This window comes from Cygnus olor, chromosome 2 (genome assembly GCF_009769625.2).
Source record: "Cygnus olor isolate bCygOlo1 chromosome 2, bCygOlo1.pri.v2, whole genome shotgun sequence".
In the NCBI taxonomy this organism is placed as follows: Eukaryota; Metazoa; Chordata; class Aves; order Anseriformes; family Anatidae; genus Cygnus; species Cygnus olor.
In genome coordinates, this window is record NC_049170.1 from 1,784,301 (window position 1) to 1,798,439 (window position 14,139).

General features: G+C 40.4%; 1 long non-coding RNA gene across 3 annotated transcripts; it reads left to right on the forward strand.

The window, feature by feature from the left end:
* The first annotated feature begins 968 nt into the window (after positions 1-968).
* LOC121066240 lies at positions 969-13,788 on the forward strand. 3 transcript variants are annotated; one of them, XR_005817614.1, is made up of 3 exons: positions 969-1,992; positions 2,547-2,681; positions 13,710-13,788. It is a non-coding gene; the product is annotated as an uncharacterized LOC121066240 (long non-coding RNA). The 3 variants fall into 3 exon arrangements; XR_005817613.1 differs by lacking the exon at positions 13,710-13,788 and adding an exon at positions 4,489-4,646; XR_005817612.1 differs by lacking the exon at positions 13,710-13,788 and adding an exon at positions 3,499-3,644.
* Positions 13,789-14,139: the final 351 nt, after the last annotated feature.

Here is a 14,139-nt window from a genome sequence, read left to right on the forward strand (position 1 = left end):
CAGTCGCGTAATTACAGATTAGACATTGCTTTCTGTCACCTCTAAATCAAATTCTCTCTCTACTTGTCTAGAACAGGTCTGGTTCATTTCGTTTCTTAAATAATGGCCATTCATACCAGGAGCAGGATTCACTTTCCAAAATGTAGGCATTTAGTATTTTTTGAGATACTTTGTGCTATTCAGTATATCCATGCAGAGCTCGAAGATTGGACACTGGATTTAAGGGAGACCCCTGCCTGTCTGGACAGGAGGCCTGGCAGGTCCCTTGAGGCACTGCAGTTGTAGTCATCTCTGTTCAAAGTGCTGAATCCCTCTGGTACTGGTATATTGGTCCTCCAGTGAGATGGCAGCTGTTTGTAGCAGAGTGGTCTAGATGATCAGAGTTAAAGAAGAAGCCAGTACTGTATCCCATTATTATATAGTCACAGAAAATTTTGAATTGTATTGGCAGCCCAATCCTATTGTCTGAACTCAAGCCATTTAGGGCAGCAAAGAAAGGAAAACAAAAAATGCTATGCATCATTGGAGAAGCAGCCCTGCCAAAGAACTGCATCCACAGGGATCATGGCAGAGAGACCCAAAGCAACATCTTCCATGTGGCAGTAGCTCGATTCAATGGGTAACGTTAAATGAAAGGGATGCATTTCGTCGGTCTCCTGTTGATGTCAATCTCATGTATTGAGATGAAAAGTTGACCTTTCTAAACTGAAATGTTTTCCTCCAGGAAAGTTTAAATATTTTGACTTTGTTCCAGTTTGAGAGGAAAACAAACATCGAAATATCAGAGTCTTCTTGTGCAAGAGCAATGTCATTGCCCCATGTGCTGTGCAGTGCATTTATTACTGTGTTCATTGCATCTGATTTTTTTTTTTTCCCAGTGGAAAGTTTTAAATGGAAATGATTGAGGTTGGTTTTGAAGACTGGCACAAGGCTGAACATATTTCTCTGGGATTTCTTCTCTTCCCCTCCTCCTTTTCCAAGTAAAGTGATAAATTGAATCATGTATAGATTCCACAAGCACGTGTCTAGACTTCATGTGCACATGAGCATGCATTTGTATGCAGTCATGCACATGCAGTGGCAAGAAGATAATGAAGACAAACAAAGCATCCTCTGTGCCAAACAGTGGCAGTAGGGAAAAGGGAATAGTGAATAACCTAATAACACCATGCCAGAAATGTGAGAGGAAAATATCTAAAAAGGGAAAAGGGAAAGCTGATTGCTGCATGTGCAACTCTCAGAGAGAAACAGATCGTTAGTTGAGAGGTAGGAGACTTGCTGGAGTACAGTAAATAATATAATAATCGTCCAACATGACAACAATATTCATCTTCTTAATTTCAGCCATTTAAAGATAAATTTCTAGGATATCTCAGATGCTTATCTTTGCATGGGATTGAAAGCCAATATAGTCTTCTTTCTTGAATGACTCCAGAGGGAACCTAGAGGTTTACTTTAAACTAGACAACTCAATTTCATATGGCTAAAGTTAAGTGAAATTGATCCCTTTTTTTTCCTATCCATCCCCTGCTACTGCTCAGACTCCAGTTGAAGACACTGTATACTCAATAACTCCAAGAGAGTTTCTCGTGAGCTAATAAAGGAAGGAATTTATGATTTCAGAAAAAGGATAAACATCAAGATCCTTGCTCCCAACAAATAACCTTGGAAAAGAAAAAAAAACAAAAACAAAAAAAAACAGAAAGCAGGCTGTGGGGGGGATGCTACATAGACAGAAGTCTTGAAATAGAAAGTTGGTCCAACATTTTTGTGAGATGTCAGCAGTTTTTAACTGAGCTTTGCCTGGAGATATTCAACTGGTTGGAACTAATCCATTTCCAGAAGAGGTGAATCAGTGTCTAGCAATTCACTAAGACAGTTGCCCAAGTGCTGTTTGCTGAAAATCTGCATTTCATTGCCTTCATGAGGGTAGAGTCCACTGGCACGCACAAGTGCATCCAAGGAGGCAGCCTCAAGGTCTCGTTTGAGCTGGTGAGTACAGGAACTGCGGCTGTCAAGCAGAACATCTCAGCCAGACCATAAACCTTTGTGGGTGTGAGATGAGACACTGGGAGTGGGTGAGGGGTGGGGAAGAAAAAGTGCTGTGCAAACTAGGGAAGAGTTTTGTCACTGAGTAAGTGTAAATTGGCCCTGGTTATGCTCCAGCTGCAATAAGAAAGATGGTCTCTGCCCATCCCAGGGGAGTGAACCCCAAATGAACTTTTTCAAGAATAGTGGTTTTAGTTAGAGACTGCAGAGATTTGCCACCAACCTACTGAATGAGTCTGGCAGCAGTTTACTCAAGTCTTTGCCTGCAGAAAGGGATAATGCATTTATCTTCCTAGGACACAAATGATAGCCAAGATATTAAGCCCCTTGTTTAGGATTTGAATGACATTAAACCCCAAACCTAAGAAAACCCCTTTCTGTGAGACTTCCTGTAGGACAGCTATTACAGGTGAGATTCAGCTTGCATATTAAGACAGCTGAAATTAGAGATGAGATTCAGCCAGACATCTAAAAGTGAAGGTGTCGGCCTTGCATAGGGTAATTTCTTCACATGGAATCAACCACAAGTGGAAACCTTTTGAAAAGACTCTGATCAGATCTGAGACAGCCACAGCATTCCTGAAAGTGGAAAAGAAGACATTATGTTGGTTAACAGCATTAAAGGAAACAAGGTGAGTAGTCTTTTTGGACTTCATTCACTGATGTGGTGCTACTCAAACACTTAGATTATGCTACGTAACCTATGGTTACATGCCTGACATATGTCCAGTTGAAGTGAGTGTTCTGGGCTCCCTCTAGGGTCAGTGGAGAGAGGCAGGCATTTCCAGAAGGTGACTTGGTGAGGCACCATTCTTTGGAGAAACCTTTGAGGTAGTCTGCATCATCTGCAGAGAGGAAAAACGTTTTAGACAACCAATGTTCACTTCAATGAATCCCATGTGTCACTTCCCATGAAGTCTGTTTTGTTTTATAAACCACTTTTAATTTACTCTAATTTTTAGCCCAGTTTCTTAAAGCTATGACTACGTATTAGAAAACCCTATTAAAAACAAACAAACAAGAAAAGCCCCACTATTCTGTAATATTTGTGTTGAACATCCCAGCATAATGCCTATTTTGTCCTTCGTTACCCAGTGAGTTAATGTGGACATCATCTATCCTCCTCAAAGCTGAGGCTGTTATGTGATAGTGGACAATGAAGCCTTTATTTTCTCAAAACTCATCAGAGAGACTTTCTAGTTCTGGAGACTCTGGGTAGATTATGGTTCCTAAATACCTAGCATGGCATTCTCTGTAGCCTACCTGAGAGGAACACCTCTATTCATGTCGTAAATGTGAATCATTATTTAAAGAGGAAACTCACTGGCAGGATTGACTAAGGCATGCATGCTATCCTGACACCACTCTTAACCTACTCTTTATATAAATAAGTTTATCTCCTGTTGCTGTATGATTTTAGAGAAATCTCCATGACTTCTAATTTTCTAGGGATGGGCCGCTTTGTGACGAGGGCACTGGTCTGCATTCAGAAAATGCTCTACTTTCACTGCTGAATGTCATATTTGGATTGACTACTTGGGTACCCAAAGTAGTTGTGCCAACCATTTCTTTCCCCTTGCCTGAATAAGGTATGGGTCCAACAGACTGGGTAATATAGACTGGACAGATCATTGATTCCTTGACCTTAGATTTCACAATATTTGTAACACATCTGTTTTATAGGGCTTTACAGACTTCTCTTGTAGTAAGCAGGATTTAAATCACTTACATTTAATCATTTCTGACTGTCATCTAGTCTTAACCAGTTTTGTAGGTATTGTAACAGGGATTTGTTCACCACAGAGACCTACCCTACTCTGTGCTGAACTGCTCTCTAGAGAAGCTGATCTCTCGTCGTGGACTCTAGAGGGAGCCTGGATGACTGCTTTAGAGTAGATATGCAATTTCTAGATAGCTAAAATGAAGTGATACAAATCCTGGCATGTCTGTTTTCTATCTAGCAGTTGGTATTGCATTTCACTATCTCAGCAAAATGCAGCATTCAGTCTTGGAAGCTGTGCACTTCTAGTTGTATTTTATTTACTCTGGTGAGATGCTGCTATAAAACAGTAGGTACCATAAGTGAAATCCAATGATAATGGGGACCTTTATACACTGATGAAAGACTTCTACGGCCATTACTTTGTTGATGAATACAAGAAATTATGGAAGCCATGGTAAATATTGCTGTTTTGCAGTAGTAAGGAAATTTCCTTAGATCATTAATGAATGCAATAAAAATATGTATTAATCATATTTAGTTCTATCCTTCCACATTAGAGTAATCAAGGTGATTATGGTTATTTTATAATATTATACTTACTTAATTTTACTGCAGATCTGTTTTGCCCCTGTCCTTGTCTATCTGTCTGTCAGGGCTCTCAGTCGCTGTGTCAGTAACTTTTGAACCTGTTGCTCAATTTTAAATAAATTTAACAGAAGGATGAATGTTCTGTAAATACCAAGTTACTGCAAGCTTTGCTGAAATACGTTGCTCTGTGGAGAGGAAAAATTCCAGAAAAGAGCCACCCCCAGGGAGAGGTTGCAGAGTGAAATCCTCACCAAAGAAACAGTAAGGATGGAACTGCAGGAAACAAAAGGTCGTAAGTTCTGATGTCCACAGAATGGCTTTTTTTTTTTCATTCTCTTTTGTTTAAAGAAGAAATTGTTTATCTACATCTGTCCCAAAGTTGAATAAGATTCATTTATTATGTAGGATGAGTAAACTGTAATTATGCCATTGCATTATGGTCTGCTGAGTGTGAGTGGACAAATCCTAGTTTAGAAACATGTTATTAAAAACAAACAAACAAACAAAACTGAAGAACCCCCAAATCCCAGTCCTATAGTAAAATTTGCTTATACACATTTTTAGTATTTTTTGTTAGTGGTCACCAACTTTCGCAATGTTGCTTTCAGCAACACAAGGTCACACAGAGGGAAGTTATGAGTAAATGTTATTGGAAGACTCTTGAGAAAACTTAAATGTAGAAGGATTCCCTGACAAGGAGATTGTTATAAGAGGGAAGAGAAGGAATGGGAAGGGAAGGGAAAGGCAAAAGAAAGAGGTAAAAGGGGAAGAAAGAGTTTTCTGGACTATATCCGAATTTCTTGACACTGATCTCTATTTACTTATTTATTTATTATTTTGCTTTCTTGAAGCTTACATAGGAAATAACAACAGTAGAGGCTGGGAAGAAAGTGTATGATATGACCAGGTTTGCTGTTGACACCCTGCTAGTAAATTCATTCAGACTAAAGAAAGCTCTAACAAAGCTGAGAACTATGTTACAACAGCACCTCACCGAGAACAATGTGTTTTTCTCAACACTGCAGTTATAGTAAGATTTATGGCTCCTACTCCAAGAGTTTAGCTTCTTAGCAAATGAGTCAGGCAAAAAAATGTCTTGCTCACAGATGGTGAGCAGAGTCATGGAGAAATTAAGTGACTTGATGGGGGCCATAAAAACAGACTGTTATAGAGCTGGGAAGTGATCCCAAACCCCTTAAATCCTTGCCTGATGACTTAGAATAAGGTTGTCAATGAATTTTAGCTCTATGCAAGTAGGGTGTTAAGTTTAAGTCAGTTATTTGGATTCCTTTTTTTTTTTTTTTTTTTTTTTTCTTTTTTTTCCCCTACATCAAAGAGCGAACAGCTCCAGATGTTTTGTTTCACCCAGCACAGTTGTCTGCCTTCAGGTGGGACTATCAGGCTTGGACTGATGCTCCTTTGGCTCCTATTTGCAGATTAAAACTAAAAAGATTTGAGCAGTATGCCACACACAAAAAGGAAGCCATGTTTGCCTTAGAATGACTTTTTGTCACGGTACAATCTCTTTTTACATGTCATTCAGTATATAAGCACTGTTGGACAGCCAAGTCACTCATCCAAGCACTGTGGACAGCCTATTGCAGCTGAATTATTAATGCCTTAATAGACATAATCTCAATTTACTTAAAGTCCCTATATGCTAAGCATTCATACAATCATTTAAGTTGGAAAAGACCCAAAATATCATCAAGTTGAACCATCACATAACATGACAAATTCCACCACTAAACCATATCCCTAAGGACCACGTCCACACATCTCTTGGATACCTTCATGGATGGCAGCTCTACCGCATTCCTGGGCAGCCTGTTCCAATGTCAAACCACTCTTGCCATGAAGAAATGCTTTCTGCAATAGTTTTTGAAGTCAGTATTGGCTGCCTTTGTTACCAGCAGAGATGAACTCACAATTACACTTCCCTCTAAGCCCTTCTGTTCCAACTTTTTGGCCAAGCCATCGCACTTGTGCAGATTGTGTTGAACCAGGACGGAAAGCTGATACAGAATAAAAGTAATTACATTTTCTTGGGCTTATTTTAACACAAGAGGTTTCCTGAAGCAGTGTATATGTTGGTCTCAGAAATGCGGGTGGCATTACTTGCCACATGCAAGTGGCATGGTATGGAGGGTCAGGAATGAGCAGGCAGGTGAGCAGAATGAGGGTGAGACCACCTCTTTGGCAGTGGTGTAATTTATGTTTCAACAGAATGGGAAGCCCAAGAAATACATCTTTGCTGGTAGAATCTAAGTGTTTTTCAACCTACAGAGAAAGTGTTTGTGTTGCACACACAAGTATTTGTGTAATGTTCAGTGGAAAATTTCAACCAAAGAACAAAGAATCTGCATTACACTGAAGAACAGATTTTTGTGTATTTGCCTGGACATCTCATCTTCCTCACCATGAACATCAAGTCACCAGGCAAAGAAAACCTTCCATTCCATGCCCTCTGAAGGACCAAAACAGTGGGAGCTGCAGGACTTGGTAACACTTGAATAAAGTCAGAATTATTCTCTAATTCGATTATTTATGTGTCAATTGTTTGAGGGCAGGGAGAATGCACAGGAGTCACCACTGCATGATTGGAAGGTAAATACAAGGTAAATACAAGGTTGAGGGAGAGGTTAACTTGGGGATTACTTTTTTCTCTGCTAAATGACTTTAGAATTTTTATAGGCTTTAGGCAAATGATTTATCTATTTTTAGCTGCAGACAAGGTGAGCATCTAGCCATGCAAGTTTCTTCAACAGCTACTAGATATATTAGACTGCATTTCATCCCCAGCATCTTATGCACTTACTTTAATATGGGGAAATTTTACCCTCTGAAGGTGCTGACATCCTTCTTCATTGCTGGAGGTTGTAATTCTATTGGAACATATTTAACTTTTTGATGACTACTGGTAAGGAAATGCACTGAGTCTAACTGGAATGGGGTTATTTTTCTTTATACCAGCCTGTATGGTGCTGTGTTTTAGATTTGTGACCAAAACAATGCTGATAACACACTAAAATAGCTAAAATATTGCTAGTGTTTGCACATCATCAAGGCCTTGTTTGTTCTGAACTCTGACCCCTGCCAGTAAATAGACTGGGAGTGTGCAAGAAGCTGGGAGGGCACACAACCAGGCAGATGACCCAAACTAACCAAAAAGTTATTCCATGCCATCTTGCTCAGCAGCAAAACAGAGAGGAGGGAGGGTTAGGGAGGTTAGCCATCATTTATCTTGGGAACTGGCTGGCCATCAATCTACCCATGGGAGGTAATGAGTTACATTTGCATTACTTGTTTTATTTTGTTTTCTTTCTTTTTCCACTTGTTCATTTATTTTAAAAAAATATTTAACTGGATCCCCAAGTTTTCTTGCATTTACTCTTTTACTTTTCTCTCATCCCATTAGGGTGGAGGGAGGGGGCAAAGTGAGTGAGCAGCTGTTGTGCTTAACTGGCTTCTGGGGTTAACCCACAACAGGGAGATAAACTGGTTGTTAACATCCAAGTTACTTCACAGGTAAAACAGGCATTTCAGAGGATGAAACAAAGCTGCTTTCTTAAGGACTTGTGTTTGAACATTCCTCCAAATCTTCCATGACACTTACATTAGGAAGGAGTCAGTCAGTGGTGGGTTAGTCCAAGTTATTTCCATGCTAAATGGCTTGCCTATACGAGCTGGTGAGGCAGTACCTACAAACTGATCATCTAGACGTTTTACTACTAAACATATGCATAATGAATGAATTCAACCCATCCATCTTGCTGTGGGCACTGATTGATACATTTTTCTCTGCTCAGCTACTGATTGTCATGAACTGTGAAGAACCTCAGTATTTCTGAGACTCCCAGCCCCCTTTCAGTTGAAATTGGCAGGAAATTTCCAACATTATTAAGGAAAGAACCTGCCAACAAATGAGAAACAAACTAAAAGACATAAACTTTATTTTTTTCCAGGAAATTAGTTTAATAATGAAGTCCATTGTTTTAAAAGGAGAAGGGAAGGGAAGGGAAGGGAAGGGAAGGGAAGGGAAGGGAAGGGAAGGGAAGGGAAGGGAAGGGAAGGGAAGGGAAGGGAAGGGAAGGGAAGGGAAGAAGAAGAGCCTGGAGTGTATTCCAAACCAGTTTTATCTTATCTGGAGACTTACCTTAAACATAAATGAATGCTTACTGCCTGTATAAGGCAGATATAAAATTGTTTAGGTGATATAATTTAACATGCTATATATTGACAGATTATCCTTAGAAATCCTAAGGTCACTAAGCTGATATTTGTTTTTTATTTATTTTATTTTTTTCCTGTAGTGTAGTATTGATGTGATGACGTTCATATCAAAATATGAACATATGAACATTTTTGGACTGAGCAAGCTTTCTGTAAGTCTCATTTTTGTTTGCAGATAGAAGGCGATACAAACATTTGAATTATGTGTTTGAAATTATCCCAGCACCACATTTCGCAACATGAACAAAGGACCAAAGACTTTAGCTGAAATAAAAGTGATTTGGATTGAAGACCAGGAAAGGTTTCTAACAAAAAGATAATGAAATGACAAAACTGATCATCTGGAGAGGAGTACATAGCTTCTGTCCCTGGAGGCTTTTAGTAATAGAGAGTTAGAAACAGTGGGAATGGTTTAACAGACTTGGCCTTCATTTAGTGATGACCATGAGATCTCTGAGGGTCCCTTTTAACCTAATTTTCTAGGAAACAGGATTTGATATCTTACAGGGGAAAAAAAAAGTCCTGGCTAACATAAGCTGATAATCTGAGTAAACAAACTGTGTTGTAGGATACATAGCTCCAGAGTCTCTTGACAGGCTTTTTGCATAATGATGTTAAGAAGAATAAAATAATAGTGATTTTCAGTCTTTTGGAAATGATGTAGAAGATCTTCTATGGATGCTTTAGAATTTTCTTTCCTTTAGATGGATCCTATTTTGTTATTATCAGAGATATTTTCTCAAGCTGAGACTTAAGGGGTCTTCAAATAGCAGCAGACACCAAATTTCAGTCACCAGAACTGTGCTCCGGGAGTGAGAGTGTTGAGTCAGCTAGTCCAATCGGCCTCCCCTTGTGGACAAGAAAGAAACCTCAGAAAATGACGTGTTTAAAAACTCAGCCGAGACTGTTAAAAAGAGATGAAAGCAGAGACCAGTTTTAGCCACTAGAAAGGGTACTGCATACCAAAGAGCAGGCCTGGTTTAGACCTTCAAACATGATTCTCCTTTGAAGTTCAACTTTATGAAAAAGTCATTAGCAGAGATGTAGAGATGAGGAGATAGCATGTGACTTTATTGCAGCAACCCTTGTCCCTTTTCACCCCACTCCCATATCACCGTAGGGTGACCCTGGGGAAGCCAAACACTGAAAGCTGATAAAAAAAAGAAACTGTTTTTCCATCCACCTTAGTTCATTGAGTTCGAAGGAAGGAGAGCACACAGACATGTGTGTCTTGGTTTGGATTATAATGAACCTTCACCTGTGAGGCCATTTCAAAATGTATGGGCTTGCACTTCAGGTAAAATGCAATTTGTAGTGAAATCACCACTGATTTAGGGAAAAGACATCAACTGTCCTGTTTCTGTGCATAAGCCACCCTTCTAGGCAGCTAAGGGGTTCTGTTTTCTGGGAGACATACCAGAGCTCCTCAAATCCAAGGACTGTTGCCCCTTCTCTGAAGTAAATGTTGTGGGAGGCTGCCTGAACCATTAGATACATGGTCACTTGAACTTCAAGTGGTCCTTTACCATAAATCAACTGAATTGAGTTTGGTGGTGTCCATGTTCTTTCCATGTGCCAAATTAATAGCATCATAAAATCATAGAATCATGGAATCATAGAATGGCTTGGGTTTGAAGGGATCTTAAAGATCATCTTGTTCCAACCCTTCTACCATAGGCAGGGATGCCACCCACTAGATAAGGTTGCCCAAAGCCCCATCCAACCTCCAGGGACGGGGCATCCACAACTTCTCTGGGCAACCTCTTCCAGTGCCTCACTACCCTTACAGTGAAGAATTTCCTCCTAATGTCTAATCTAAATCTATCTTTTTTTTTTTTTAATTTTAAGACCATTCCCCCTTGTCCTAGTATTATCTACCTGAGTAAAGAGTCCTCCATCTTTTTTATAAGCCCTCTTTAAGTATTGAAAAGCTGCAATGAGGTCACCCCGGAGCCTTCTCTTCTCCAGGCTGACCATCCCCAGCTCTCTCAGCCTTTCTGCTCCAGCCCTCTGAGCATCTTCTGGACTCCCTCTAACAGCTTCACATCTTTCTTGTGCTGGGGGCTCCAGACCTGGACGCAGCACTCCAGGTGGGGCCTCAAGAGGGCAGAGTAGAGGGGGACAATCACCTCCATTGACCTGCTTCCCACTCCTGTTGATGCAGCCCCGGATGCAGTTGCCCTTCTAGGCTGCAAGCACGCACTGCTGGCTCATGTTGAGCCTTTTGTCCACCAGAATCCCCAAGTCTCTCTCCGCAGGGATGCTCTCAATGAGTTCTTCCAGTCTGTATTCTTCTGGGATTGCAATTCAATACAAGTTAGAGGAGAACATAACATAACAGAACAGAACAGAACAGAACAGAGCAGAGCAGAGCAGAGCAGAGCAGAGCACGGTAGAGTAGAGTAGAGTAGAGTAGAGTAGAGTGGAATACAATAGTTCAGTTGGAAATGACCTACAAAGATCTTCAAGTCCAACTGCCAAGTTAGAATAGCATGTACTAAAACTACTATTTTCATCCTCTGTCATCCAGGGGAGCTGAGAGAGCATGCCTAAATGGTTGCTACCACCAGTAGCATCAGCATGAAATTCACCTCAACTTGTGAGTCTGTGATAGTTTGTGGGTCAGTGAGACAGGTTTTGTGTCTGACTTTAAATGGCAAATTCTATTGAGATGAGTTGAAGGACAGGGTTGTACAAGACGTTTCGGAGTATGACTTCTGATTGCATTCACTGAGAATCACTCCCACTGCAGTCCTGGGTATTGCATAGCAAGCTTGTAGAATAATCAGTGCACTGCCATAGTGACCTGCAAGCTTTTCTTAAGCTTGTGCTTTCCACCAGTACTGTCAATTTTTTTTTTTTTGTCTATTTTTTTAATATTTTAATTTTATTATTATTGTTTGATTTTTTTCCAGCTCCTTGCTGTCAGATTGTAACTTGTCTTAGCTGTAAAGCAAAGAACCATATATGCAGGTTGCAATTTCAGGCAATATTACAAATAGTTGTTTGACCGATATCATCAGCATGTGTTTCTGTCTGGCAAGCATCTGCAGTTTTGTGACTACTGCCCGGGCTGCCTTAGCTGCAAAGCTGTTACAATATTATGACAAGCAGTTTCCAAATCCCGGGGTACTTGTGAAATGCTAGGAAGTTTATGGCCCACAGCATCCTCTTCCCTGCTGAGCAGGATGGAAAAGAAAGAGCTCACTTGCCTTATCAGAAATGAATGAATGGATGGTCTGTTATTAGCTACAGGTCCCAAAGGCAAGAAGCAGTTAACAGTCAGCAAACTCCTACCACGAATATGGTAATGGCTAATGCCCCAGGGATTTTTTTTTTCTTCTCTTTAAATGCAGGCTAATCATGCAGAACTGAAATACTTTCCTCCGTGCTCCTACTCTGATTGTACAGACAAGGGTGAAAAAAACAAAGGTTCAGTGGAACTCCATTTAAGGGGATTGAGGCAATCTCCTTAAAAACTTTTTAAAATACAGTTCTTTTCTATTTTCTTTTCATTTGGAAAGAACTCTGTCTTGATTACCTGAGCCCTGAGGCAGAAGGCTTTGCAATATCTGTGGGACCCCACAGGAGGGATGAGCAGGTTGCACGGGGCTTAGCTCCAGGCCCCCTTTGGAGGAGGACAGCAACCATTGCAAGGGCCCTTTGGGTCTCAAAATGTGCAGATTTACGAAGGAAGCTGGGAAAGACAATCACATCCTCCTTCCTTTACCTTTGGCATGAGGATGAACAGTTCTGTGTGTGAGCTAAAGGATGGGTGAGTGCAATACCTGCCAGTCAGGGGGCAGAGGAGAGTTTGGAGGGTGGGATGGAGGTGATGAGGACTGAGGACACAAGGTCACCTTATCCCTGCTCTCCACTCCTTGCTCCATGATGGCTGTTAGCCCTGCTTTCTGCTTGACTTAAGAGCATTATCCTCCCTGCTTAAAGTCCCTACTGGATCAACACTTGCTTTGAACTTCTTTCTCAAAGATGCATCGGAGTGCCAAGCTCTTTGCCATTCACAAACACCAAGGAAAACTTCCCCAGCATTATTATATTTTAATGGAAAATTCAGCCTGTTAGAGAAGCTGCTTTCAGTCCCTTTGGCCCAAAATGTAGAGGTCAACTGCTGGAGCTGAACTGTGATCTGTTAGTTGTAATAAGCAGTTTCTCTGCTGGCAGATACGCCTTGCACAATGTCAAGCACATTGTGGGCTCATAAAGCATGCACTCTGACCAACTGTGATCATAAAATCTTGGCACATTTGGGAAGGCTATGTATCATGTTTTATCTTTTTAATTAGCATCCCCCTCACCCCCTCATCCCTCACGCCTCCCGGCCCTAACAAACCCCAAAACATTGGGATTGCAGCAACATAACCCTTCTGTTGGAAACCTTCTCTAAAATGTACGCCAACACCCTTGAGGCAAAAAATCCAGAAAGTCAAAGAAGAAAATGTTTATCTCATCATTTTGGCATCACAGAAAGGGAAACTTCCTTTGTCATGTTCGCTAGTGTGTAAAGACCATCTGGAGGGCTTGTGTTATTTCAAATCTAAACAACTCCTCTGTTACACTAATTGCATTAATTGAAGGATAATTGTAAAAATAAGCTGTAGAAAGAAAGCATGGAGTGAAATTTACCTCAGAAGTGTTTTCCAGTCTTTATAGTAGCAGTGAGGGCAGGCTGTGCAAGAACAAGGACTCCGGCTCAGCTGGAATTTGCTGGATGTCTTCTTCAATGAGCTGCTCTCTGTTCACACACCCATTCTGCGAAGCCTGAGCTTAGCAAGCTCCATCCAGACTTCACCAGATACTCCCCTACTCATCCTGCTGTCCTATTGCCCTTTTGTTAGGGGACCCCTTTTGTCATGGACTACCAAGAAAACATGGATAATAAAGAAAATTTATTCCGATTGTCATTCCATGCAGTGTTTTAACCTTGTTAAAGGAAACAAGCAGTTATTTTTAGTTCAGTTACAATGATTCTAACACAGTCAAAATTACCTATTTTCTCCTAATTCTTGTTAATAATACAACTACAGTTATATTATTATACACCAACTTTCTACTATTTATCCCTTCTTGTGCTTCTCTTTTCCATGTACCATTACAGCAAATGATCGGCTCGCCAAGGTGTTCACCTGAAGAGTGCAATGTTGTCTGTGTGTTTCTTCCCCCCTAGGCATAGTTCACTAAGGATTGCTTTTCATATATTTCAAGAAGTTTACTGATAATACATTTTTCTGATTGTCCTAAAAATATTCATAGAATGATTCATTCCTTCGTTCTTCCATGTATATGGAATAACTTTTAGGCTGAAGGCACACAGATCTGAAAATGTAAGCAAACTTTGAGTTAAAAAACACCTTAAAATAGATGATTTACTAATACAAACCCTAAACCACAGGGTAGTCAATGAACACCTGGCCAGTAGGTAATTTTCCCATTGTGGCTAGGACAAATTAGACAAGGGTCATCAGAATTTAAACGAAGTTGCAAGCACAGCAAAGGTTTCTTAAATAATTTTGCAAATACAAGTGAAA